General features: G+C 40.6%; 1 protein-coding gene across 2 annotated transcripts in view; it reads right to left on the reverse strand.

Annotated features, from left to right (window-relative positions):
* Nucleotides 1-25,813, reverse strand: part of LOC142389707 (uncharacterized) — a 42,979-nt gene extending 17,166 nt beyond the window's left edge. For both annotated transcript variants that reach the window (XM_075474686.1, XM_075474685.1), the window contains exon 1: nt 25,491-25,813. The gene's annotated coding sequence lies outside the window, so the exon portion shown is untranslated. The remainder of the gene's footprint in view (nt 1-25,490) is intronic.
* Between the last annotated feature and the right edge of the window lie 399 nt (nt 25,814-26,212).

Consider the following 26,212-nt stretch of genomic DNA (forward strand, 5'->3'; position numbering starts at 1 on the left):
TCTCATAAAATTCAAAAGGTTGACTTTTGATTGACAAACTTCTTTTATTATTAAGAGCAACATCATTATCACACTAAGGCAGATGAAAGTAAAAGCTTTCTCAGTTAAGATAATCGTTTTTTTTGCTTTAAATTTTTTTTAACAATTAAATATATGAAACATGCACAGCTTCTGTCAGCCTATGGATTACTAAGAAAAAGACTTGTGATTTAGGACTCTAAGAGAATGGCATTGTATGGTTTACCGTCAAAAAAAGAAAAGCAAAATAAATAAAAAACTGATGGTATACATGCTGTTTAGGCAGCTCCCCAGGTTATATTCCTTGATGTTTTCATCTGTAAATGTAATACAGTTCTAATGATGCTGAGTTTATTTTGACAGAAATGCCAACAGTGCACAGAACAAACTTGACCTTATCCAGTGATGGACGTTAAATATGACAGAAGTGGTCAAGAAATGGCTAACAGAGAACAATATCACCAATTTGGAGCAGCCCAGAGGCCACACTTGAATCCAACTGAGTAGCTGCACAGAAAATAAAAGACCACAGCGTTAGCATGGATGCCCTCAAGCCTCCAAATTAAAAAGGACCTTGGAAGTTTTACCTTATTTTAAGATGCAGTAAATGCCTTTAGCGCCAATGTAGAGTATTTACTTATAAACAAGTGACATGGTCCTTATGAGGTTGGATGTGGGTGAAGAGAAGTCAATGGCACCCCAAAACACAAGACCTGCATGTGAGACCACCTTTGAGCTGTTTCTTGTTTTCATTAATACACTGTTTGGCTTTGGTTTTCAGTGTTGCTTGAAAGTATAATGTTTTATTACCATAATCCACTGTGTCAGATAGTGATGCAGCAATATACCATTTCACTAAGTTTATCTGCTGCATTGAAAAGGGATGCTGGAGTCCACTTGATGCTTTGATTAATCCGGACAAAACAGCAGAATATGACCCAGACAGAGTGAGACCTGGCTCATTATTTACACAAGGGTATTGCTTGAAAACAAGCACTTGTTCAAACTGTCTTGCTAATTTCCCAGAAATTGGATCTACATTTAGATTTGAACCTGGCTAATAGCTGCCTGAGATAGTCTCAAGGTTTAATTGTCAGTACCCACTTACAGAGCACAATTTTTTTTTTCGGGTATTATGAAACAGTCATGATAACAGGTGTAGACGGTATACACACTGTTTTTTTTTATTTTTAGAGATGGATATCTCAAAACCTTTGATTGTGAAACTGTAACCATCTGCATGGCAAAATAACACTCCAGGTTAGTGAGAGAAAAAAAAATCTGTTCATGGTTATTTGTGTGACACCTTTTCAATATGTGCTGTTACTACATAAAGCACAACTGCATTAAAGATGTAGAAACATACAAACCTGTTTTTTTTTTTTTTTTTCAAAATTCTATTTTTTAGCATTTACAGTTATGGGGAAAATAAAGTACACTTTCATTTCTAAGGTTTTACAAATCCGGACAGCCATTCTGTCGTAGATTTGCTGCTGTGTTTGGGATCATTGTCCTGTTGCGTGACCCAGTTTCAACCAAGCTTTGGCTGTTGGACAGATGGGCTCATATTTGACTCTGGAATACTTTAAAATAAAGAGGATTTAATGGTCTACTCAATGACTGCAAGGTGCCCAGGTACTGTGTCTACAAAACAAGCACAAATCGTCACCCCTCCACCACCGTGCTTGACAGCTGGTATATATGGCGTTTGTGCTGACATTGTTCAAGACGTCTTGTGGTTTGTTCAGATGCAGCATTGTAAACCTAAGATGTGTTGCCATGTTCTTTTTTTGGAAAGAAGAGGCTTTGTTCTTACAACCCGTTCAAACAATGCTCTCTCAGTATTTTTTCTAATTGTTTTGTCATGAACTTCAACATTTAACATGCTAACTGATGTCTGTAGAGCCTGAGATGTATCTATTGGGGTTTTTTGCAATTTCCCTGAGTTTTGCACAGTCTGACTTGGGGCTGAATTTACTGGGACGCCACCTTCTGGGATAAAAAACTAAATTGCCTTTTAAGCCTTCCGAAGTTAATGGCCCGCAACAATTGCTTATCTAAGATCATTTCTGATATATTTCTTTCTTTCCAATAAAGTGTTGATACTCATCTGAATGATCCAGACCAACAAACTGCTAAAATGTCTGCTTTCATAGAGGTGCTCACGCTTGTCGGCGATCTGTTTATCAAGTGCATTTGATCAGCAACATCTGGCTGCTACTTACCCTCTTAGTTCCTGGAAACAGTTAAGGGTTAACTTGGTTTTTAACACAATGCTTCTGCAATTTTGTTTTAGTTTTCGTTAAGCAGACAATGACAGGGTGGCAAGGGAGTAACTTTGATTTTGACATTGGTGGGGACACAAAAGTGCTCCACGACAGTTTTTTTTTTTTTTTTGCATTACCAATCATAAGTTAATGGCATGCAGATGCTATATATTAACGAGCCATCCTAATGTTTAGGGAGTTGGTCTTTAAATCACAGGGTTGCAGGCTCAAATCCCACGATTAGGCTACCTCTGTTTACATCCCCATCCATGACTGGAGTGACCTTGAGCAAAACAACTAACCCAACATTGCTCCAGAGACTGTAACCAATAATGTGTTCTTATAAGTCGCTTTGGATAACAAAAGTCAGCTAAGTGTTATGTAATGTAACTCATATAATGCAGGGTATCTACACATTTTTTAATCAACAAATTTAATGACTTTTAAGACCTTTTTAAGACCTCTAAGAATAAAAATTAAGACCATTACCACGGCAAAAATATATATAAAAACTACACTCTAGGCTGTTCGGTGTTGAGAAAAAGTCCAGTGTGAAATGTGTGCTTCAGTGATACTGAATCTGTGTCAACATGATCGCATAAGATTTGAACGCACAAGGGAACACCACACACTACAGGACAATCGTACCCAATTGTCACACCTCTGCGAAGGAGTGTGTTTTCGCTGCCATTTGTCTGTCTGTTTGTCTGAGGCTCTGAGCAAAATAAATCCATAATTGAACCTAATTTTCGAGTTATGTCTACTGTGCTTTTACAACTAGCAAAACGATTTTACTACCCAAGTGAACTTAAACCAGAACTTTGGACAACTCACGTGAAGCACAGACTATGGACAGTGACTTTGCATTGCATAAACCACACGACAAGTGTCTCCAATCTAATCAAATAAATAAAAACGAGCACAGACCGCTCATACAGTCAATGGCATGTACCCATAGAAAAAATACACACTCTCACACACATCACACAACCTGACTATCAACTGCTAACAACCATGATCAGTAACCTACACAAACCCAGACACATAATGGCTCGGCGGCCAGCAATCGGATAAACCAATGAAGTAAATCAATCCTGTGAAAGAATGAAAACAAGTGAATGAAACCTGCACTCACCCATTATGAAGTTAACTCTGCCAGCCCCATAATCTTGCCCCTGCTCAGCCAACTCCTTGACGTCGGGTATGGTTGGTAACGTTACTGCGGCTAGCATTAGCAACGAGGCTGCTAGGCTTGCTAAATCGGTAAGCATTAGGCTACTGAAGAAAGCTAGTCTTTTTAGCTACGTTATATTATCATCTTTCTTCTCGGCTATAAGTTAACCTTTGTTTACGGCCACTGGCCCTAACCTGACGCGCTAGCTGTCAAATCACCGGAAGTTTTCACCGGAAGTACTGGCGCACACACAAAACGTCAGCAGTCGCCATTATTGTGCACAGAGCGATAGAAAATCGTCTCTCCAGACATATCTTTCTTTCATTTCGCCCAGATGAAATTTAATGCCACTCTTCGAAAATCGGCGAAATTTAAGACATTTTAAGACCTTAAAAAAAGTATTTTTTATTTAAGACTTTTTAATACTTTTTAAGGATCTGCGGAGACCCTGAGTCACGTCCCTACCCAAAATTACGCCCTTGCAGGGTGGAATATATCATGTGTTGTTGTTCATAAGGTTGTATTTACCTGGCTTTAAGACCTGTAAGGACCATGTGATTTTTGAATTTTTTTATCATGGGTTGATTCATAAAACCTTAGTGTGCTAAGATGATTCACAGTATTTTTCCCAGGACCATATAATGTTCAGCAATGCTTATTTCCTTGAGTCATCATATCACATGTCAGACTTGACTTTTCTGGTGGCGCTGTGTGCATATTTTTCCACTGTCACGACACAAGTCTTGATCACTGTACCTTGCATCTTTTAGTCAAAGCTGCCTGCACTCACTATATAAATACACTTTGGATAACCAAAGCCACCATCAGTGCAATTTTCCTAATTGTAGCCAGACTTTTTGCCATCATCCTGAGCACAGCTTTCAGTCTCAGTCATCACATTAGTACAAATCCATCTAACTGATTATTATCAACAGCTACAATGGAGTTTTGAGGTGGGAGGATCGCTGTGTATAAGTGCAAGTGTGTTTTTTGCACCACTTGTGATCAATCAGTAAAGACATTAGTTCAAGGTTAACAGTGCTGAACTGGTACAATGAAATATTTTCACTTACGGTACATCTCCTCCTCACCACTGATCTGTAAGTAATATCAACCTGTAAAACAGCCGTGCCCTTTTTACACCTCACTTCAAAATCAATCAGTCACGCTATCTGAAGACAGGTCATCGATGTACACATAATCCGTGATGGACAGAAATGGCAGTAATAGAAGGACAGAGGAGAGTATAGAGGACAACATCTCCTCCAAAAATTGCAAGTTAATCAGGGCCACATAGTGCAGCACACATGATAAGACAAGAAATCACATCATATCCATGGTGATCTGTGGCCCCGCGGGACACCGCTGCACCGTGAATAACAACACGCAGCGATGGAGACAGAGAGGTAAAATGGGAAAGGGAGTGAGGCAAAGGGGGTGCAGCTTAACCTGATGACATTTCTGCCATCCACTGCACATCCTTTTTCTAAGCCCCACACGCCCACACACCCTGGAGAAAAAGACTTTGCACGGGCACTTGAAAATTCAGTTTGCAATTTAATGCCTTTCCCAAAGTGACCTGTTACAAGCAGTCACATCAAGTGAGCACAACCTGCTGAGCTATTTGTCCCGGACTAACACTCTAATCTCATTAGCAGAACAAATATGATTTGGAGTCTGCTAAAAGCTCTTGGACGCATCCTTCTCTTAATGGGAGGTAATAATTTATATCCACATTATCTACGAATCACATGAGCTATAAGTGACTATTCAACTACGCAAAGCCAGACCAGGCACATTTCTTGAAATTTTTTTCTTCAAAAACTTCAAAATATATCTAAAAACTTCAACACCAGTTCCAAAAAGATAGACCAATGAAAGGCGGCATTCAGTGCAATTCCACTGATGGTTGCATAAAAATGTCTCCGAAACATTTCTGGCTCCAACAGACGATCAAACAAAAAGCATCAACTTTTCTCATGAAATTATAAATCAATATTTTTTTTTCCGTTAAATCATAATCTTGTTAGTAGCTTAATGATTTAAAGGTTTAAAGTATTTCTACCCGGTCCACTCTACTTGTCCAAATCAGGTCACTTCTGACTTCAAAATAAGAGGGCAAAAGCCAAATGTCAAAGTTGAGTTTTACAAATTGACGAAAACCTATGGATGATGTCACAGAGACCATTTTCATCTTACATACAATCTAAAAAATAAAAATATCTTTTTGAGTAGCTTCAGTCTTTTTGAGCAGACTTATATCTCATTTACTGTTCTGTGTGTTTCAATCACAAGCAGGCTGGTTCAGAAAAAAAGAAAAGAAAGTATTTTCACGGAAAACTACAAAAATAAATTGAAAAAGAAAAAACATGTTGCCTGGTCATCAAAAGAGATTCAATTTCAGTTGAATTCAAAACACTTTATGAAGCAATCTGCATGCAAAACTTAGTCAGATGGAGGAAGATGCTGTCATGTCACCCCCTGGTGTGTGGTGGGAACTTCTCAAGCTTTGAGTTTGTCAAGTAACTGTTACAATCTTGTTTTTTGGTACCAGAAATGACACATCTAACTGAGAAACCAAACACCAAAGATATGTTAGTAATGGGTCCCGCATCACATACAGCAAATATTTAAGCCTAAATGCAAAGTGGATGATGTACATAAAAATGTAATTGTCATGAGGAGGAAATTCAGCTAAAGCCCCAAGCTGGTTTTTGTAACAGGCAGTAAATACTTTTATTTCTGCTGTAAGCTTTAACAACTCACTTCAATGCGCTTCATTTTTTTTTTTGGTATTTGTACTTTAAGTGTTCTTTTTCAGATACTAAGGTTGCCACTTGTTTGGGACTAGTGCTGCAGTTAAAATGGACAGGTTCACTACAGACTGTTTTTGTGGCCTCTGAACAGAACTTGTGGTGGAACAAGAACCAAACTGGTTCTGTTGGATAAAAAGCACAAATACTAGCCCTGGGCGATGTGTTTTTTCATTACAATTTTAGAATAAAGAATTAGAATAAACTAATCTCTTTAACCTAACAGTTGTCCATCCATCAATCTACTTCCTGCTTTGTCCAGGTGGGTGTTGTGGCTGACTGGAGCTTATCTCAGCTGACATTAGGCAAGAGGAGAAAAACATCCAGGACTTGTCAACATTAGGTCAATACAAAGTGACAACTATTGCCAATTTAGAATCACTATCGAACCTAACGTGCTCGTTTTTGGACTTTAGAGGGAATCTGGGGCACCTCAAAACCATGCTGGCTCAGGGAGATTGGGCAAACTCCAAATAGAGAGACCCTTCTTAAGGTTATGGTCATAGAATAAAACATTTGGCGATTACCATCTGCAAAATTTTCATTTCTATTAACTCCACAAACAGAGTGGAATAGATATGTAAATAAGCTGCATATAATGACTATAGTCGTACCGGTTATGCAATTCTAATGCTATTTTGGGTCATTTACACTCTACTTGTTTGTCTGCCATATTTATTAGTCATAATGATGGGTTAGAAAAACAACTATAATATTAGGAGCACTTTAATATTTTATCAATGTTTAGAAAAATCCACCCTTCTATTCTCAGAAGAGGCCAGTTTGCAGCTCTACTTCGGCAGCTGTGGGGTACAGAGAACTATTTGTTTTATCAGTTCCACACACAACAGAGTGCCTAAGATGTTCTCAAAGGGCAACCTTTTTCTAGTCTTATTTTTAGTTTCACAGGATTTTGACATTTCAATTGTTTGCCTCATCCTTTTGTCACATAGCGAAATCTTTCCACCATAAAACAACAAAGAAAACCCCAAAGGTTGCTCAACAGATTTCTTTCTTTCTCTAAGTTTTGGGATGTACATGTGGCTATTTGTGTGTAGGTGTGTGTTTGCGTGTGTGTGTATAGTGCCGGATGTGCAGTGCAAATAGCATGCACCATAAATGCGGGCTAAATGATAAAGTATGATAAATGAAACTGTTAGCCTATGTAGCTTGAAACCCAATGCTGAACAGGGCCACATACACAATGTGTAAGTAAATTCAAGACCTAATGGGAGGTGTGTGTAACATTTCCTGCATATAAAAAGGCTGTGCAGGTCAAGCTAATAAAAACAGGTGGAACAGACTGGATACAGTTTGTTCTACCTCTGCTTTCTGAGCGCACAGAGGACAGTTCCAGCGAGAGACCTCATAAGCCACAAATGCAGTGTACTGCTGATCCTACACACTCAGTGAAGGCAAGACCCCATTTTCCTCTCACTTGACTCGACTTAATTAACCAGAATGAGTCAGAAGCGCCATTCAGGATTAAGATTTATCCTTATGGGATTGAGCATCTCTCTTTCCCTCTTTCCAGCTCTTTCTCTCTGTTTATGGTTGACTTCAGTGCTAACTTCCTGCTCATTACTTTAATGATGCTTCTTCCTTGAGTTTATGCTCGCGAGTGCAGTTTGCTTTTTTTACCACTGCAGTTTGAATATAGCAAGAAAAAAAACACAAACACAAAATCATGCAAACAGCGACAGAGAATCAAATGAAATCAGAACAACCCACATGCATAATGTATGTGTGTTGTATATCAAAAACTAGGAGCCTTGTTGAGAAAAGTCCCAGAATCCAAAAATCTTTCACACCATGTGTCACTGTGCGAGCTGCACGATACCCACAGTGCTCTGTGACTCTGCATGCTCACATTTATTTGGAAGAAATGAGTTAATTACTGACTTAAAAGTGAATGGGAAGCAGGGCGGAGAGCGACACACATTTTTTTCTCCTCTGAAGTATCAGATGAACCACCTAAGTAACTGTTATACAAAGAGAAAGTCTGACAGACAGATATATCCAACCCCAGCTCTCTGCTTTTGCCTTAGATGCATTATTCATCTGTGTGCCAATTTGGAGGAGCCCTCCCAATCCCCCAGCTGGCACCAAAAAGACAAGAAGCGAGAGAGAGATGGGCAGACTTGAGAAAACGAAGTCGAAGCGAGAATGTCAGAAAAAAAGGAGAGAAGAGAGAGAGACTGGAATCACTGAAACAAAAGAAGGAGTGAGACAGATGCAGAAAAGAGGGAGCAGGAATGGCTAAGTCTCTCAGCTGCAATGTGGTGAAACATCCAAACAGGATTTTAGATGATCTGGGGAGACTTCTCCCTGCATGTTATAATATTTCCAGCTTTGAATTTGTCTGCAAAGAGCAGATTAATTAAAAGACGATTTCAAAACTAAAGACTCTTAACTCTGTGGTAAACACAGAGGGAGCAAAGACCCGGGGCACGAGGATTGGCTCTTTTAGCTGGACGCTACGCTGCACACTTTGGCTAAGTCTTCGTCTTAGATGCTGCAGCATAAATGCCAGCAAAAGCATGGAACACACATTTTTGCTCTGCTCTGCCATCATGTCTTGCTATCTCACGAGCCTCGACAATGTAAGGATCATTCACAGCATCTCTGCCAGTCAACCCTTTCCACGCTGGCAGCTGCTGAGGCTGCCCATCCTGGGACAGCCTGCCCCAGATTGAACCCTGCACATTTGCGTCTGTCTAACCCTGCCTCCATGCCCCGGCCCGTCCAGGTTTGGTACCCACGATAGCGGACAGCTGTCACTTGCAAGGACCAGATCTCTTCAACATTACAGCCCAGCTGAAAATAAAGCGGTCACTCGTAGTGGCACCGTAATAAATGTGGGTGTGTGTGAGAGGGGAGGGTAAGTGTGTGGGCTGGATCAGAAGGATTGCTGTTTAATCTGCTGCTGTCTCTTCATAACAGACCTGTGAGCTTCTAGACCGAACAGCTGGTTGGTTACCCCCCAGGCCCCCGTTACTGCACCACACTCAGGACCAACAGGCCATTTTTTCATGTGCACTAAACGCCTCTTTAGATTAATACTGTATGTAGTGGCACTTTCTTTCTTGAATTTCCAAATACCACTTAGAGCTGCAGACACAGTAATTTCTTCACGCGCACGACATGACAAGTTCTGAAGGTTTAGGTGTCTTTACTTAGAAAATAAAAAGGTTACAAAATCACTTGCCGCACGGTAAGAAAACTATATGCTCCCGTGCCTAACGCAGCTCTGAATAAACTGGCTGCACGTTCTCAGTTACGTCACTCTAGGGAGCGTCATCCAACATTTTTTATATCAATAATCATTTTCTTGAAATTAGTAATTACACAATGACATGAAATAAGAATTAAATAAAATATAAACTGCAACTATAAATTGTACATATTTTTTCCACATTCTATATTTTCTGGCTTATGGCTCTTACACTGTACTTTAACATCCCTCTTAATAATCTCTAATTTGTGATGTAATCTTCATTGTTTCACACTTTTTCAACAATGGGAGAATTTTTAACTGTAATTACTTGTGAAACAGTATTAATGAAAGGTGCTGCTGTGAGGGGCGTTGGCTCGTGCTCCTCTGCTGACAGATCTGTCAGACTGTAGAGCTGCTCTGAGGATTCGCCTGTCAGATTTGGCCTTATTTGTCAGTTTCCTGTGATTTTGCTCCCTCAGCTTGGTCGCGTCACCATTGGATCACTTCAGAGGGCTCCTGGGGGGTCACTCAAATGAAGGGTGTATGCTCGGTCTCGTAGCTGATCTACATCAGGTCAGTCTTTATAGAGACAGACGGAATGCATAAGCTCTACCAGTGACACTATGAGGATTTAAATGACTATGATAATCTGCAGAGATGTAAAAATAGGTTTCACCCTATATGTAGTATTGAAAATGCAATATTATACCTTAGCACACTATAGTACATGTAGGGATTACGCTGACTTTGAGGTCAAGTCTAATATTACATAAAAGGAGATACAAGTAATTTTCTAATAAGTTCTCTGTGGAGCTACATTGTGATCCCATTAACTATGGCTGCCAAAATTGCAACTTTTAAATCCAAACTGTGTCATCAGAGTAAATAAGAAGTCCAAAAAAGGTTCAAATCATTGCAGACCTATTATGCTGGATTCAATTAAACCGTACAACTGTAACAAATGAATTGACTATTTACTATACTGTAATTTAACACACATTTTTACACTTCAGGCTAAGTAAAGTGTAAAATTCTATGCTCAAGTAGGGCTCAGAACTACTGCAGAGACACGTGGTCAAGAATCTACTTGCAGACAAATCAATTATTGCATCCAGTTAATCACAATTCATTGTGGAGGGTGTGGCCCATTTGAGCCTTTTGAAACCAGGCGGCCATTTTAGGTGAGTTGGCCTGTATGGCCTTGTTTTTGCTGGCATTTTTAGAGATTTAAGGACTGTTTAGGTGAGTTTGTCTGCTAAATCTGCTAGTGTGTCTTTCCCTGCCTCCACTTCTGGCACCCTCTATACTTTCATTACCCCCTACCCGAACCAGGGTTTGAATCCCATTCCTACTTATCTTTACCTCATCTATTTCTACCCCCTACCCGAACCAGGGTTTGCATCCCCACCCCGCTATGACTGGTGTGCAGTTGGTGAGAGGCTGGGATAGCTTGTGGTTGTGAAAAAAAAAGATGGTTGTTGTGGTGTGAGGAGCAGTGTTGGCTGGCATTAGGGGAGTGACTCTGGGACGCCAGTGATCACTGTCTAGCCTCCTGGAGGTGTCGTAGGCCCAACTAGACAAAACACTGATGAAAGGAGGTTCCCACCTGATGACCCCAAAGACATGTTGGTCAGCACTGCTCACTGATCTATATAGGGAGTATAGGGAATTATTCACTGAGTCTGGTCCATTTATTCTTTAGCACAAGTTTCTTGTGTTTACTTTAAATTAATGTTGTTACGGCGGACAGGTGGACTCCATTTGTTTCTTATTTTCATTGAACAGACGTTTAGATGTGTAAAGCTGTCAGTATGTAGCTTAGATCCGCAAATGTCACAAACTCGTTGCAACACCAGAGGACCTCAAGATTACGCACCCTCCAATTTTCTTTTAAAAAAAAAGAGAAGAAATAAAATCTCACAAATGTCATACAAGTATGACTGCAAACAGAAGCGTGCACACAGTACATGTGTAGACCCACATGGTAGCACCAGCTCCCAGGTCTCTGATGGCAAGTGATGTTTTCACACTTATGTGGAGAGATTGCTATTTCTGCACGGAGCCAGATAACTCAATTATTCATCGCTGATGCTGGTGCACTCACTTTTGTAAAGATGGAGGCGGGTGTGTCTTGCTCTGAATGTGTGTGCGTGCGCGAGTTCCACTTGCATGCCTGCGTTTGAGCCTGGGTGTGTGCACACGTGTGAGAACACCTTCAACAGAAGATGAACTGCTGACACGCCACACCACACGGTGAAAGAGAAAAGAGGCAAGAGGAGAAAAGGGAAAGAAGCTGTCATAAACATAGCAATCAAAGCGATATGAAGCGGGAGGTGAGGATCAAAGAGTAGAGGGAGAAGAGGCAGGGAATTAGTTCCCTTATCTTCTCTCTAAGCCAACTGCGCACCTTCCAATCCTCTTGAGCTAAATCAATGGTTACAAAGAGAAAGACTTTCTGAATTACCTGCAAAACTGAAACTCAGCTGTGCTCAACCCTTTCTGCACAGGAAGCTTTTTAAGCACCTTGTGCAATCTTGACGCAAGGCCTTTTTAGTCTGTTTTCTGGGTTCTTCTAGAGCAGTGTTTCTCAATTCCGGTCCTCAAGTACCACTGCCCTGCATGTTTTCGATGTTCCCTCCTCCAGCACACCTGATTCAAATGATCAACTCAGTGCAGTGGCCTGATCAGGAGCCATTCATTTGAATCAGGTGTGCTGGAGGAGGGAAACATCGAAAACATGCAGGGCAGTGGTACTTGAGGACCGGAATTGAGAAACACTGTTCTAGAGCATGGCCTCTGTCACAGCCATGTTATCTAAACTGTTGCATCATCTGTAACATCACAGAGGTCATATTTAATCTCAACATTTGCCACGTTGCCATTTTATGTTTCTTGAAATTTTGTGTGCATTTCTACTGTGTCTTTCTGTGATAATCTGTTATGTGTACAATGCTGCTCACATCTCCAATCTGTAGTAAATGTAGTCAGCAGGGGCATGGATTAATAACTACCACTCTGACCCATGTTTTGTCTTAATGATCACAGTAAAAATATTAAAAAATTATAGTATAAAGTTTCTCTGCTGTACAAGTCAATGATTACACTACAAATGAAAAAATTATCTTATTGGTCTGATAATTAAACACATGACACTGATAATGGAACTTATTCCACCAATAAACCACACCAAGTCAGAAACCCTCTCCCTGCTACTTTATTTCCAACCTGAAAACCTCATCTTGACCAAATACATCTCCTAAAAGGTTCACTAGTTGAGTAAATGTTAGGAATCTAAATATTATATCATAGCATATTCGCCCCTTCGTGTTCTTTAAACATACTGCAGTAACAACAATTTGTGAAACGTACAGTATTGGTGTACAGTTGATTTGTGGTGAGGACAGGTCTGATTATACATGTCATTATTTTTTTATAAATTGTTGGCAAACCCATCGTGTTTCCCTTTGTAATCATTGCCTTCAAAAAGAACATACACGTTTGAACACTAAACATTTTAGAAAGCGGTCTAAATGGACTTTATAACCTAAAAAAAATAAATTAATTTAAATCTTACCTCAGATACAGTGACCTCTGCAGGACACAGCAAATGGTTTCAGCCTAAACCAGAGGCAGTTATAACTACATGTTTGAGCAATACAACACACGCACAACTCCATCCTAGACCTGGAGCTAATGAAAGAGAAACAGCTCTGATTTCATTTGTGCTTTGGCAAAGAGAATAGCAAGTAGACCAAAAGCACACATGAGACTGAGGCAACCAGGATAGGTTAGAAAACACAACATAGCGCTTTTATTTTACGTTAAACATTGAGTTTATTGTCACACTCCGACTCGCCCACAGACCTTTAAACAGTAGAGTGTGAAGGCCATGGTTCAGTGTCTGCTGCTCTAAGTCCACAAACAGCTGCTGAGTGCTGCCCCTAGAGTCCGTTTATCACCCCTGACACCATGTGGAGCCCTGGAAAGTCCTGAGCAAACACACTGCATAAACATAGCCTATACCACAGACATCAATTTACACAGACATTTTGTCCACGTATGTACATGCGTACTGTACATTTAAAAAAACAAAGACAAAGACAAAGCTGTCATGTTTACAATCACAGTTTTACATCACTCACACACAAAAACTTTTTTTTTAATAAGGCATTATTTCCCTTATCTGCACATTTTGCCCGTTGTTTGCCTCTCCTTTCATCAATCCTTGCTAAAAACCATGTGATAATGTCCACATATAGGACAGGCACGTAACTCTTTATCAGTGGCTGTCTATCTCTGTCTGTGCCGCTGCCTTTATTTCCCTGAGGACAACTCCGCTGAGCCAATTGGAACAGTTACACATGTCAACACTTCCATGCAACCATTTACCACAGCGCACCCATCCAGCAGATCTTTTCAACACCTTTACAGTCTGTAACACTCATAGACAGGCAGAATGCACAAACAAAGCGATGCACATATGCAAACAAATGACATTTGGAGAGATCACTTGCACGCACTCCCCCAGTTTAATCTTTAGGGTCAGCAGAATCTATGAGTGATTTATTTTAAACCATTCCCTGAGGGGGTGTTGCAGGATTGAGCCAGTACTCAGCCTGATCATACCACTCACTTTCTGTGTCAGCAATTTATGACTCCACCCCTTTAGCCTGAGTTTATCTGGGTGCACATGTGTTTACAAGCAAGATAAGATGAGACAGAGGGAGTCAGAGATATGGATATTTGGAGAAAGAAGGGGAGACACAGTGCGTATACTGTAAGTTAGCATGCTGTCGCACACATCCCTGCGGTTTGGTCCCTGCGGTCTATGCACTTGCAAGCGTGCATCAAATCTTAAAGGGTTCAATGTGCAACACAACTTCAGTTAGTGTGTTTTTGGGTGTGCACATGTGATCAGGTCCTGATGAAAGCGAAACGCGAACCTCAAATGTTCTGCAAAAACGAAGCTCTGACACAACAAAGTCAAAGCGTGACACACCCTCAACCATTGTGTTACCATCTTCCATTCACTGAACTCTTCTGAGTATCATCCAGATGGCTGTGTCTAATTTCACTGGATGCTCCATTTCCATTTGAAAGGTGGTTAGTGCCCATTGAGCAGTGTTATCATTGCAGTGCAGACACAGAGAGCCTCCCCTGCTCCTCCCAGTCTAAGACGCGGAAGCCATCGATTGGATTCAGTTTTAAAAGCCAGGTCAGCCTCAACAATGGCAGCTTATGGAAAAACCATTACTTCAGGTGTATTCTAAAATGCTAACCTACATACATGCTTCCCATCACTCTCCTGCTCTCTCTGACTATCCTACACAGCACCGCAGATGGAGAGGACACAGCAGAGAGAGCTCTGTGGGTTGCTAGTCAATGGAGTATGCAGGCTCCTCTCTTGGTGAGTCATGCTGCCTTTCTTTACACTTCTTGTCCAAGGCCACCTACCATACACCTCCACTCTCGCAAAGCTGCTGCCAAGTTACTACGCCTGCTCATCCATTACACTACTCACAGCCCCCGATACTGTAGAAAAGTCACAGATGACTAATTTTATCCAGCTGAAATGCCTGCTGCTAGACTGAAATGATATGAGGTGTTTAAAGCTGAGATTCCTAACTTTTAGGAAGGAAATATACTTAAATCATGTCATTTTCCTAGATGAGTGATATTACCAACAACATATTATACTGGGTATTAGTACTTCAGCTGCATAAGAAAAACACATGGTTATTCTAAATTCACTCTCCATTCAAAATGCATTTTTTTACTTTGTTAATATTGTCATATAACGAGTGAGATGGACCATAAGTGGCATGGCTGGAAATCGCCAGAGTGCCATCCACAGTCTCAGAAAGATAAAGTCAGACAGCCTGTGTGTACTGTCTGACTACTTGCAACTACTTGTTGTAATTTCCCCCTCGGGGATTAATAAAGTATTTTGAATTTGAATTGAATTGAATGGAATTGCAAGGTGGGAGGAACTGAGGAACTGAATAAATGTGAAGCTAGCTCGCATTACGAGGACAAGTTAACCAGCAGTTTGCAAGGCATGGTCTGGGGTCAAAGTTATAGCTAGTTATTATATTGAGTTCTTTTGGGTTTTTTGCTGAATATTATTCAGTAAAAATAAATGAGCTTTTTTTCTTATTTAAAGACAACATAAATAAAAATTGCTTTTTCAAAATGTTTTGGAGTGACCTCTGGCTCTGAGCCTGTGTGCAACTGTGTGACAGTGTTCCCTTTGCACACCCACACAAATGCACACACACACACACACACACACACACACACACACAGACATATCCATCTGTGAGAGTGTCAAAAGTTTGAAACAGTACATGGTTTCAGTACATCTACGATAGTAGATCTGACAGAGCTCAAATGTTTTTTTAATGAATTTGGTTTGTCCCCTCAAAGTTACTGTTAATAATATAACATTACAAGATGGAGGACTGAAAGAAGGAGAACATGTGTTGTCTGCAGCTGTAAATGACGTGAAACACTGAACCAAACACAGCCCACAATGTAGACGGTAAATATAATTTTAGATTTCACATGATGGACACCTGTTTTTTAATTCACTGCACAAAAATTTAGAAGCAGGATCACCATAATTACAGATCCGCATGGAAGAACTTAATGAAACGAATTGTGATTTCACTGATGTCTGACCTGCTGGCCTCGCATGTTTAATGCCGGCGCAATATAAGTGTGAGCCACAGTCAGTCAGGTTAACACAGTGCTGGGGTTCTGCTAATTTAGTTTGTGTTTGGTTAATTGGGTTAACAGAGATTTCATGGCAGCCGCCATGCTGACAGAAACAACTTGCTGTTGATCAGACGAGTGCGTGAACAATGTCAGTTTGAGTGCATGTGCTTGTGTGTTTTGGGGGGGGGGGGGAGGTTGGCAGCAGGTGCTTCATCAAGCAAGTGCAATCACATAACAAACAAAAATGAACTGCACTGTCACACAAATGTGTTGACCCACATTGAAGTTTGTGCATTAGCTCAAAGGATGAAGAAGCGTGAAGATCACCCATCAATTGAAAACAAGTGATGATGGCTATAACAAAATTGATGGCCAGACAACTGGATTTGTGTGTATGCGTGTGTGGACATGAAAAAGAGGGAAAGTATGTGAGCTAGAAAAAGACAGAGACCACTTGGGACCGCTCCCTTTCATGTGGAGGTGAATACATAAATAATGAAATTTAATCATCAAAAAACAGCCTAAAATAGTCCCAGCCCTTTTATCAATAATATACACGCACAAAGTAGTGCGTGTTCCACATTCTTCAAAGTTTCATTTGCTCCTAACAATCTTCAAATTTGATAATCTATATACTAAGATGTCAGCGGGATGACATAAATATGTATATTTTTGTGCAAGTTCCACAAAATCTAAAATGAACCAAAGTATACAGAAAGCAGTCTTCCTGATTAGAAATGTCATTTTAGAATTAAATGTAAAAGAGTTGTTTTCAGTAAAGTGGCTGTTCATCTTCAGGCTTTCATGTGCAGCTTACTTCCGTAGCTCCCCCATTATCTGATGATGGCTCTGTGCAATCTGCAAGGTGTCGGGGGAGCACAGTACTAAATAAAGATATTTTCTAGCTTTTCAGACACCAAGAAATCTCAACCCCAGTTGTGTCACTTCGCTTCCTCGCTTATACACAATCTGCAGCCTCCTGAAATAGCTCAGTGTTTCTCTGAAGCCAGGCTCGAGACTTAACCCCGAGTTAAACGGATACGGCACGCAAAGCAAAAAAAAAAAAGACTTTGTCAGTTTAACGAAAACCACACTTAAGAAGACATGCACACAAACCAACTGCAAGGTGTGAAGATTCCCTCTGTGTGATCCTGTTATGGCTGTATACTGCTATGATTGACAAAGATCACATGTGATAGTGTGCTGAACGTTAAGGAACTGAGCAGTCCTCTCTGAATGACTTCATACAGAAAGTGTTAATGCATTTTATATTTTTGTGTAAATAGACATTTCTAACTCCTAAGAGAAAGAAACCACAATTCAAACAGACTGATTATGTTTTGATTTAGCTGTGAACTATTCTTTAAATGAGAAAAAATCACTTTGACCTTTGTGGACTGCCCTCGTTTGCTTGTGTTTAACCCACTACAACAATGAAACCAGCATTGTATCAAAATGTTCTGTGGTCAGCTGTGCTGAGCAGCATGCATCTAGTTAGTAAAGACTGTATGTTTAGCAACTGCTTTCCATTGAACAGTTTTACTAACTTGGGCCAACACAACCGTGGACTGTTGAATAAACTGTGCTGAATGGAGTTATCCGTTCCCACTCTCTGTAATAGACTGTATTATAAGTATTTGAGAAATCATTTGGAAAGGGTTTTTTATAAATCTTTTTGCCACTTAGCTCTAGCTAGCACTAACTAATTAATTAAGTTGATGTACTGTAACTTCCAGGGAGTTGTCATTGTCACTTTCTGAAATATTAACATGATTATTATGATGTTGCTTTGTTAATTGAATGTTCTCTAGTTGAAAGGTTGTGTTCAGACAACTTGCAAATGTGCGGATAAGGTGTTTCACGAAGCTTTCAGCATTGCAACAACTCTAAGGGGCATTACCTGTGTCCTGGTACGCCATCCCTCAGTGCATCGCCTGTGTCGTTTATTGGCATGAGTGAAGAATTTGGCCTTCAAGCATAATGATTTGCAGACGTCAATATAATTTGTAGATATAGCAATACTTATTTACTCCACCTTCCATCAAGAGAAGGGTGGAGTAAGAGGTGGAGTGAATAGCTGCTCACTTACCCGTCCCTAAAACAGCCTGGTCTGAGGAGTGTTGTGTCAATGGGGGTGAGAAGTCAGCTGTTGTGCTTCAACTGAGTGATATTTCAATCAAAGCATGTCCCATACGTTTTAACAAGGCCTCGGGAAATTGTGTCAACTCGTTAAAAAAAAAAAGAGCATAATATGTCTCTTTTAAAGCTGAAGGAAGCCTCTGGAGTGGAGTTCAGATGATGTGATCTCTCTTTCCACAAGCCGCTCTTATTAAGCAGCACCACTAAAAGCTTGAGGATTCTCTTACTAAACCAATCAATAAGGGATCTATCTTGCCGTAGTCCCTTGAGCACTCGACTACACCCTTCATTCTTCTTCCAGCACTCACTGTCCCCAGTCTCTTTCATTCACGGTAAGCACAGGGTGAGGCAGGCGCTTCTGTGGCTGCATTTCGTGATCATGCACACCCAGGACAGATCTGAAACCAAACATGCCGCTATCTTAAACCTCAGGAGGTGAAACAAGTGGGACCCATCCTCTGGTGGAGCAGAGCTGAGGGGCAACCTGCCTGTTAATGAATAAATAAGCATAGCAGTCAGCATGACAGCCACTGTCATCTTTTTGAGGGCAGAAGCTGATCTTCCATCGGCAACACCTGAGCAACTTTCAGAGGAATCAATGAACAGCTACTGCAAAGGCTGCAAAGGTGAACTCGCGCACCAGCCCACGCTGTGCTTCCCCAGTCTGTGTCTCTAACAAGCAGGGACATTTATAGCTGTGAGATGGGTTGTATGTTTTGTCCTCATGGAGCAAAACATACAACTGCATGCATTCTATATACATACAAATACAGAGACACATAAATACTAAGACAGATGGCTTAGGAAGGTACAGAAACATACAAACACGGTCAAAGTGTATGAATTAAATGCTGCAACTTGTCCTCACTTACATCCTAATGTACAGTATGACCGGCTTGATGATCACTACATCACCAACTAATAACACACATTTAGTCCCACAAACTGATTTGAAGAACTTTACTGCTTTAATTTTCAGAACACATTTTTATTAAATATCTGTGCAGCCATAGTTACTTCTTTACTATTTCTTTCTGAGATATTTGTTCACAAAAGGTTTGGAATACCACAACATAATCAATGTAACTCCATGTGGCAAGAAGCCATTGACTAACAGCATTAAGTTTGCGGTGAAGTGTGAAGAAAAATCTGCAGAAATACATCTGCAGCCAGCATGTGACTGGTTTGGCCCCTTAATTTAGAGCATTAAATTATATATATATAACATGCACCCTTTTCTTCAGCAAGAACAGGCAGCTTTTTTTTGTACAAAATGCGGAAGTAGCATAAAACACAAAGCAAAGTGACAGATTAGCACAGCCCTGCTACTGAGATCCTGAAACTTTGCTCCGATTGTGCAGATTAAACTGTTTTTGGTAGAAACCATTCTCCACCCACAGTGAGTGACATGCTCCTAGTTCAAGTATGAAAAACAAAACAGTCTCCTCTCCTTGAGCTGAACTGTAGCTGGGAGGCTTCTTCAAGGAAACCTTGAACATTGAGTGGAGCAATTCAGCAACAGACAGCAGAAAACTTAGAACGACGAGAACACTGTATTCACAGAGATGGAAAAGGTCAATGCAAGTCAGATTTCCTTAAGCCAATAAATATATAAAGAGATTTAGTTTTTGTATTATACAACAGTCGGTTTGCACACTACACTCTGCAGAGGTACATAAAGTCCAAAATGATTACTTAGATAAAGCACAATTAGAGAGAACATTCGCTGGTTAGCATGTGCATCTGCAGCTACTGACTTTTTTTTAAGTTTTAAACCTTACTGCTGAACAAAATCTGATATAACCCAAAGACTGGCCAGTAGCAAACTAGCCATAGCTTGTACATCATGTATATAATTATGTTTCAGCCACACAGTTAGGCATCTGATTTTTAAAATATGACAAACTTGGTCATCTTTACAAAAGTAAAAGACAGATAGTATTTATGAAGACTTGGTTTCGCCATTTTCACAATCTAAAATACTCTTCTAGCCATCTGCTATAAGCATTCCATCACGTGCCCAGTAAGACATTTGCTTATCCTGCTTTGCAAGTTAAATCTGAAATTGATAATAAAGTTTGGGATTTTCATTCGGAGTGCACAAACTGGCAGACTCATAGCAAAAAGTGGAGCACATTTTGGAAATGGCTTTATTTTACCTGCCAATCTCCATTTAAGCTTTACAGAGTTATTAGTATTAGTATTTATATTTCAGAGCAGCAGAAACGTTCAAACTTACGAAAAGTAAAGCAAAATGCTCTGATGACTAGAACTCCACAACTTACATAAATATAGACCCTACATGCAAAAAAAAATCCAGGCTGCAGCAATCTGCCTGGGGTCCCTCCTCCTTTACCTGATGAGCACCTGTGGGTTGAGTGTGCCGACTAAAGTTTGAGTTAATAAAGCACCAACAGCTGGCTAAAGCCACAGTACAGGACTTAACACCTCAGACCATACGGTGGGCTTTCAAATGGAAGCAGAGGATGTGGATTTTTTTTTTAAACTGCTGAACATGAAATAACAAAGCTACAACATTCTCAGTAAACAAATTATCTCTTTTTCTTGTACTACGAGTACATTACAAGTAGACAAATGGGAAGATAATAACATATCTATGTAAATCACTGCCTTTATTCATTGTTTTTGCTTCTGTATGTAGTTGTGTTCAGGGAAATTACGCTGAAATACTGCAGAGACATGAATCAATAATTATGAATTGCAGTGCTCCTGTCCTAATGGCAGGCAATTGCCACAGCGAGCTTGTATTGAAATGTATTGAGTGCACAGTGAGACAACAAATACCAAACTCAACAATTTGTGATTCAAATGTGGACAGGCGACACATTTGCTTGTGAGAGACTTTATACGCAGTGCTTAGTAGAAGAGAAGCAACGCCTGCTAAAACTGAAAGGCCTTCTTTCTTTGAATGTATATTCTGTTTTATTGCTCTATACAAGGGAATGAATAATTGAGAGCATTTCATGCGCACAGTGGGTTTTGCTGTCTTGAGTCCTTTGGTCACAGATCCATGGCACTAATGCTGGGTGGCAGGCCAGTTTGAAGTCCCACGCTCCAAGTCCTGGCCAGGGCACATCTGTCTGGCTGACTGGCCAATCTACAGCCACCCAATCCCTGAGCTATTATGCAAACAGCTGACATTCATGTGCACATACACACTTTAAGCATTCACGGACCATTTACTTTGTGATCTGTGATCTCATCTCATCACACTTTTGCACCTTTTACAAACAACCTAAGACCACGGACAATGACTGACATCTTCAAAACCCTCAATAACTCTGAGCTGCTCTGTTCTCTGTTTTGCTATAAAATGAAAGCTTGCATGACACGGAGCTACATTTTTTTGAAGAGAGAATTATAACATGTGTGAGTGAGTCAGATTGGCAATATAAAGCCTAAGCATATGCAGACCATGGTAGTGTGAGGGGAAGACTATAATTGCGTTTCTGTGTGTATTGGGACTGAGTATGAAGGAATGATTATGTGAGTAAAGATGGCTGTGCATGGGGTGGGAATTATGAGTGTGTAAGAGAGTGTTTATGTAGTTTAACCGAGCAGAAAAGCAGTTCTATTCTCAGTTTATGATTGGCTCACAAAAAGCCAGAGGAATTTTTAGAAGACGTTTATGGCAAAAATAACATTTGAGAACAACTTAAAACTAATAAAGTTCTGTTCGAACACTAGCAAGACACTTTGACTGAATATCTACAGAAACCTTCAGCACTTCGTATTTTCAGGGCTGTAAAGCGGAGTGCTACAGTATTTATACTTTAATCACACTCTCATATATATATATATATATATAATCTGACATATGCAGTCATTACCTGTCATGATTGTGACATTTTAGGTGGCAGTTGTCTGTGGTTAATGACTGATTTCTTTAATTGTCTGTTGTTGTTTTTTTTGCTCATTTAACTCTTGTTATTTTTTTTGCTCCAGATCTGACAAAAGGCCTCCTCTGAATGATTGGGATGTACGCTTTCATTTGGCTTTTTTTAAACCCCTATGCTGTACCATGTGAGGCAATCCATTTCAAATAGACACTCACTAAAATGTAGTCGGTTGCATATTAAAAGTTAAGCAATTTGAGATGAGCTGTAATTAAAACATGGCGGAAGAAGGGATTCCAAAAAGTGGTGGAAATGGTGATAGGAAAACACTAGAAAATCCATCTATCTATCTATCTATCTATCTATCTATCTATCTATCTATCTATCTATCTATCTATCAGCAAGGAACACATTGGCAATTTGTTAAGCCTTTAGTGAGTCAATGAGTGCACTTGTGTGACAGCTCACATTCATCTCAGACTGAGCAGTAACCCCAGTTCTAACTCACCGCCTCCTAACTTTGTCTCAGTTTCAGTCTGAATATGTTTAAAGTATGATATGAGCTTACAGCTGCATGTGTAAGATGTATCAATGCTGGTTGTGAGACACACTGTGATGGTCTGTATGAAAAAGTGCAGGATATCTGTGGCTGCTTCCAGGAGTGCAACGATGCAGTCTCATGCAGCTCAATGCGGCAGCCACGCTTTACATTCTATCTGTGCATTTTGATTACATAGCTTCATGTTTTTATTATCTACTTATATGCTTAATATTGAGATTATTGGTGAAGGTGTTGCAGTTAACTACACCATACAGAGAAGTTGTTTTTTTTCTTATTTGTTTCACATACAAGGGGGTCAAATGTCAGCAAACGCCTTTGAATTTAATGTAATCCAATGAAAAAAATGAAAGTCACCACCACAAATTCAATGTTAAAACATACATGCAGCTGAGTAATTTTTTTTTAAAGACCCAAACGTAAAGTGAATTGTGTGAAATGCTTTAATGCACCTTGAAAGATATTCTCTTCGTTGGTGTTTTGATGCAGGTGGTGAAGACCACTGTCAAACTTGTGAGCACAAAATCACCCATACGCTTTCAGCTGGGTGGAGGTTCGGTGACTGTGAACATATCATATGATTCAGATGATTTTCATAACTATCAAACCACTCAGTGAGCTTTTGGGCTCTCTGCATGGAGACAGACCACTCCCATCAGGCACACTTTATGGCAGATGAACTGTATTGATCTGTTAGATTGTGCTGTATAAGTGGACCTAATAAAGCACCAACACAATGTATACGTGTTATAGAGAAGTGTAGTGTGTGTAATTGCGATAATGAGTATATGAAATCATGGCTGTAGATGTAAGGAGGTAGTATGAATAGCATCTACTGTATTTGAAAATATGAGGCTGTGTGTGAGTGTAGGTTTGATTTATGACCGAAACAGCCACTCGTACATTTTTCTCCTTAGGGCACATGTCTGCATGCGTGTTTATGAAAGAGTGCATGTGCCTCATATGTGTAAGAATGCATGCATGCAAGGGAGACGAAAGGAAGATAGAAAGAGCACAGACGCCACAGTGCAGGTGTGCAACTGAACCAGAAGAGAGTGTGATTTTCACTTCTGTGAGATAAAGGTGGGAAGGGATGATAGGATGGAGGGTGGATGGGTTGGGGAGCAAGAAGCGCTCCAGTCCTGTCGCCTTGGGTGCATCAGCATCAGCAGCAGGAATTGTTCTCTGCCCCGTGGGGGCCATCTGACTGTTCTGTCACCCTCAACAGAAAGCTGACTCTGCCTTAAAGTGCTCGGCTCCGCATTCGCAGTTCGACATGCTAGATGTTTAATACATACAAAGGGTGAATATTGAAAAACCCTACGGTGAAATGTAGCACACAGACTCTAAGGGAGAGAGTCTTTTTGCATGTTTGTAGAAAAAAAACAAGTGTAAAAGAGGGCTCTTGTACAAAGTGTACGTTGACAGGCAGCAAACTTGCCCATGATTTGAACCAGAGCCAGAGCTCCTTTGCAAATTTGAAAAAGACCAGATCCAAGAGTTAAGCACCTCTCAATAAAACGGACATGTGGTGAGTGGGGAGCAGCCTCATACTGATGATTTTGTGATGTACTGACTTATCTGTGCGAGGAAATATACTGCACACCACATTCATACATGATGCTTCAGTCGAAATAACAACCGTGAACTTGACAACGAGAGCCAAAATGCCTCTCCCACCTCCGAGTCTAGCTGTAATTCAGGGCATCACTCCTCAGTGAGCCAGGAGAACGGGCCTCAGGGGTGACCCTCCTGCTTAAGTCAACACAATGAGTGTAATGAGGTGAACCACACACACACATTCACACTGGAGATGGGAAGCCTAGCAGCATAGTAAGTGGATTTCATTCATCTGCATGCACTGGACCTAATGTAGAAGTTCTACTCACACCCACACATGTAGCAGCACAGCATGCCATCCACTCTGTAGTTTATTCCAGGTGAGAAAATCATTAAAGACTGAATCAGATAAGTAGGTGCAGCACTTTGTAGCCTATGGTCGTATCATACCAACAGTGACAGTCTGAATTTAAGTTAAATGTATGTTAAGGTGAAGATCTAAAGCCTATGTGGTTTTTATAGAGCCATATTCCATCTCACCAAGGAATGGTGAAAAATAAACTCATATTAGGTCAAGGTATTCTCTGTTTTGCGTACATTCTCTTGTGCTCATAAAAGTATGAGTAAATTTGTTCTGATTCCATAATTAATAAACCCAAGTGTGTAGGCAGGACTGGTGCCTCCCTCTTATAATCAGTACAGCAACCCACGCCCTCCAGGCCATCATTGGATTAATGATGAGTTCCTGTGATAGGAGAGCGCCTACAAATGCTTTTTTTAATTAGCCGCTGTGACCGCTGTGTGCAACACATGTTCACTCTAATCAAAACTTTAAAGAGACATGATCGATCCCGCAAATCATCCACCGGAATGCCCTGCACGGCATTCAAGCCTGATGCGTGCATGCTTTACAGTAATTCACCGGTGAGTGCAGGCTGAAAATGCACAATTTGTCAAATTAACAAGGCCACTTTCACACATCGTTGACCCACTGGTTATGTGCCCTTTTCTAAGAAGCCTATGAATGATTGATCAGACAGGTGGGATCGATGTAGCGCGGCTTAATTCAAGGGCGATTTAGAGGGACAAGCATTCTGAGCTGTCAAAAACTGTCCAGATGTCGCCAAAGTGAGGATAAAGGAGGCAGAGATCGGGTGCAGTGTACTCACTCGCCCCCGGGGTGTTAGAGGAGCATCCCGGTGTCTCACGGCCAGCTCTTCAGATGAGTTCTCCTGGGACAGCGCGCCTTGAACCTCACTATCATTCTTCGTTACGCTCCAGCCTCCTCACAGCCTCCCCTTACTCTTCTTCTTTAGCATCATGTGAACAAAAATCGCTGAATGCCAAATGGGATTTGCTTTTAATTGTTGTTTCGGGGTTGCAGTCGTTCGTCTCCCAGTGTGCGGTGCAGAAGTGACAGAAGATTTCTATTTGAGGGGATGCTGACGCGCAACCGGAGGGGCTCGCCTCCTGCCTTTTTCATCTGGCTCCATCAGCTCTTGGTAAGGCAGCACCATGTGACTAAAACGATGTCGAGGCAGACGCAATAGACCCTTGATTTCCGGCAAACACTTTCAAAATTAAACACAATTCTACCCGCCTATTGGGGGGATTACTCATGTTTAGCCCCCAAAAGGCAGGTTTACGAAATAAGCGCATGAAAAAAGATTAATTGAAAAATTCAGGCCTCAGTTTCACAGTTGGTAATCAAAGATTTGGACATGGACATTTTTAAACTCATTTTGAGACGCACAGTCAAAACTTAGAGATATTAAGTCAACATTTAGAAATGCTCATTCAAATTTTTGAGTTAACGGGCGACCTAACAGCCATTCATTTTGTCAATTTGTACTTTGCCATCATTTGAGGGGACCCATTAAGATAGTAACAT

This window comes from Odontesthes bonariensis, chromosome 10 (assembly GCF_027942865.1).
Source record: "Odontesthes bonariensis isolate fOdoBon6 chromosome 10, fOdoBon6.hap1, whole genome shotgun sequence".
Classification (NCBI taxonomy): domain Eukaryota; kingdom Metazoa; phylum Chordata; class Actinopteri; order Atheriniformes; family Atherinopsidae; genus Odontesthes; species Odontesthes bonariensis.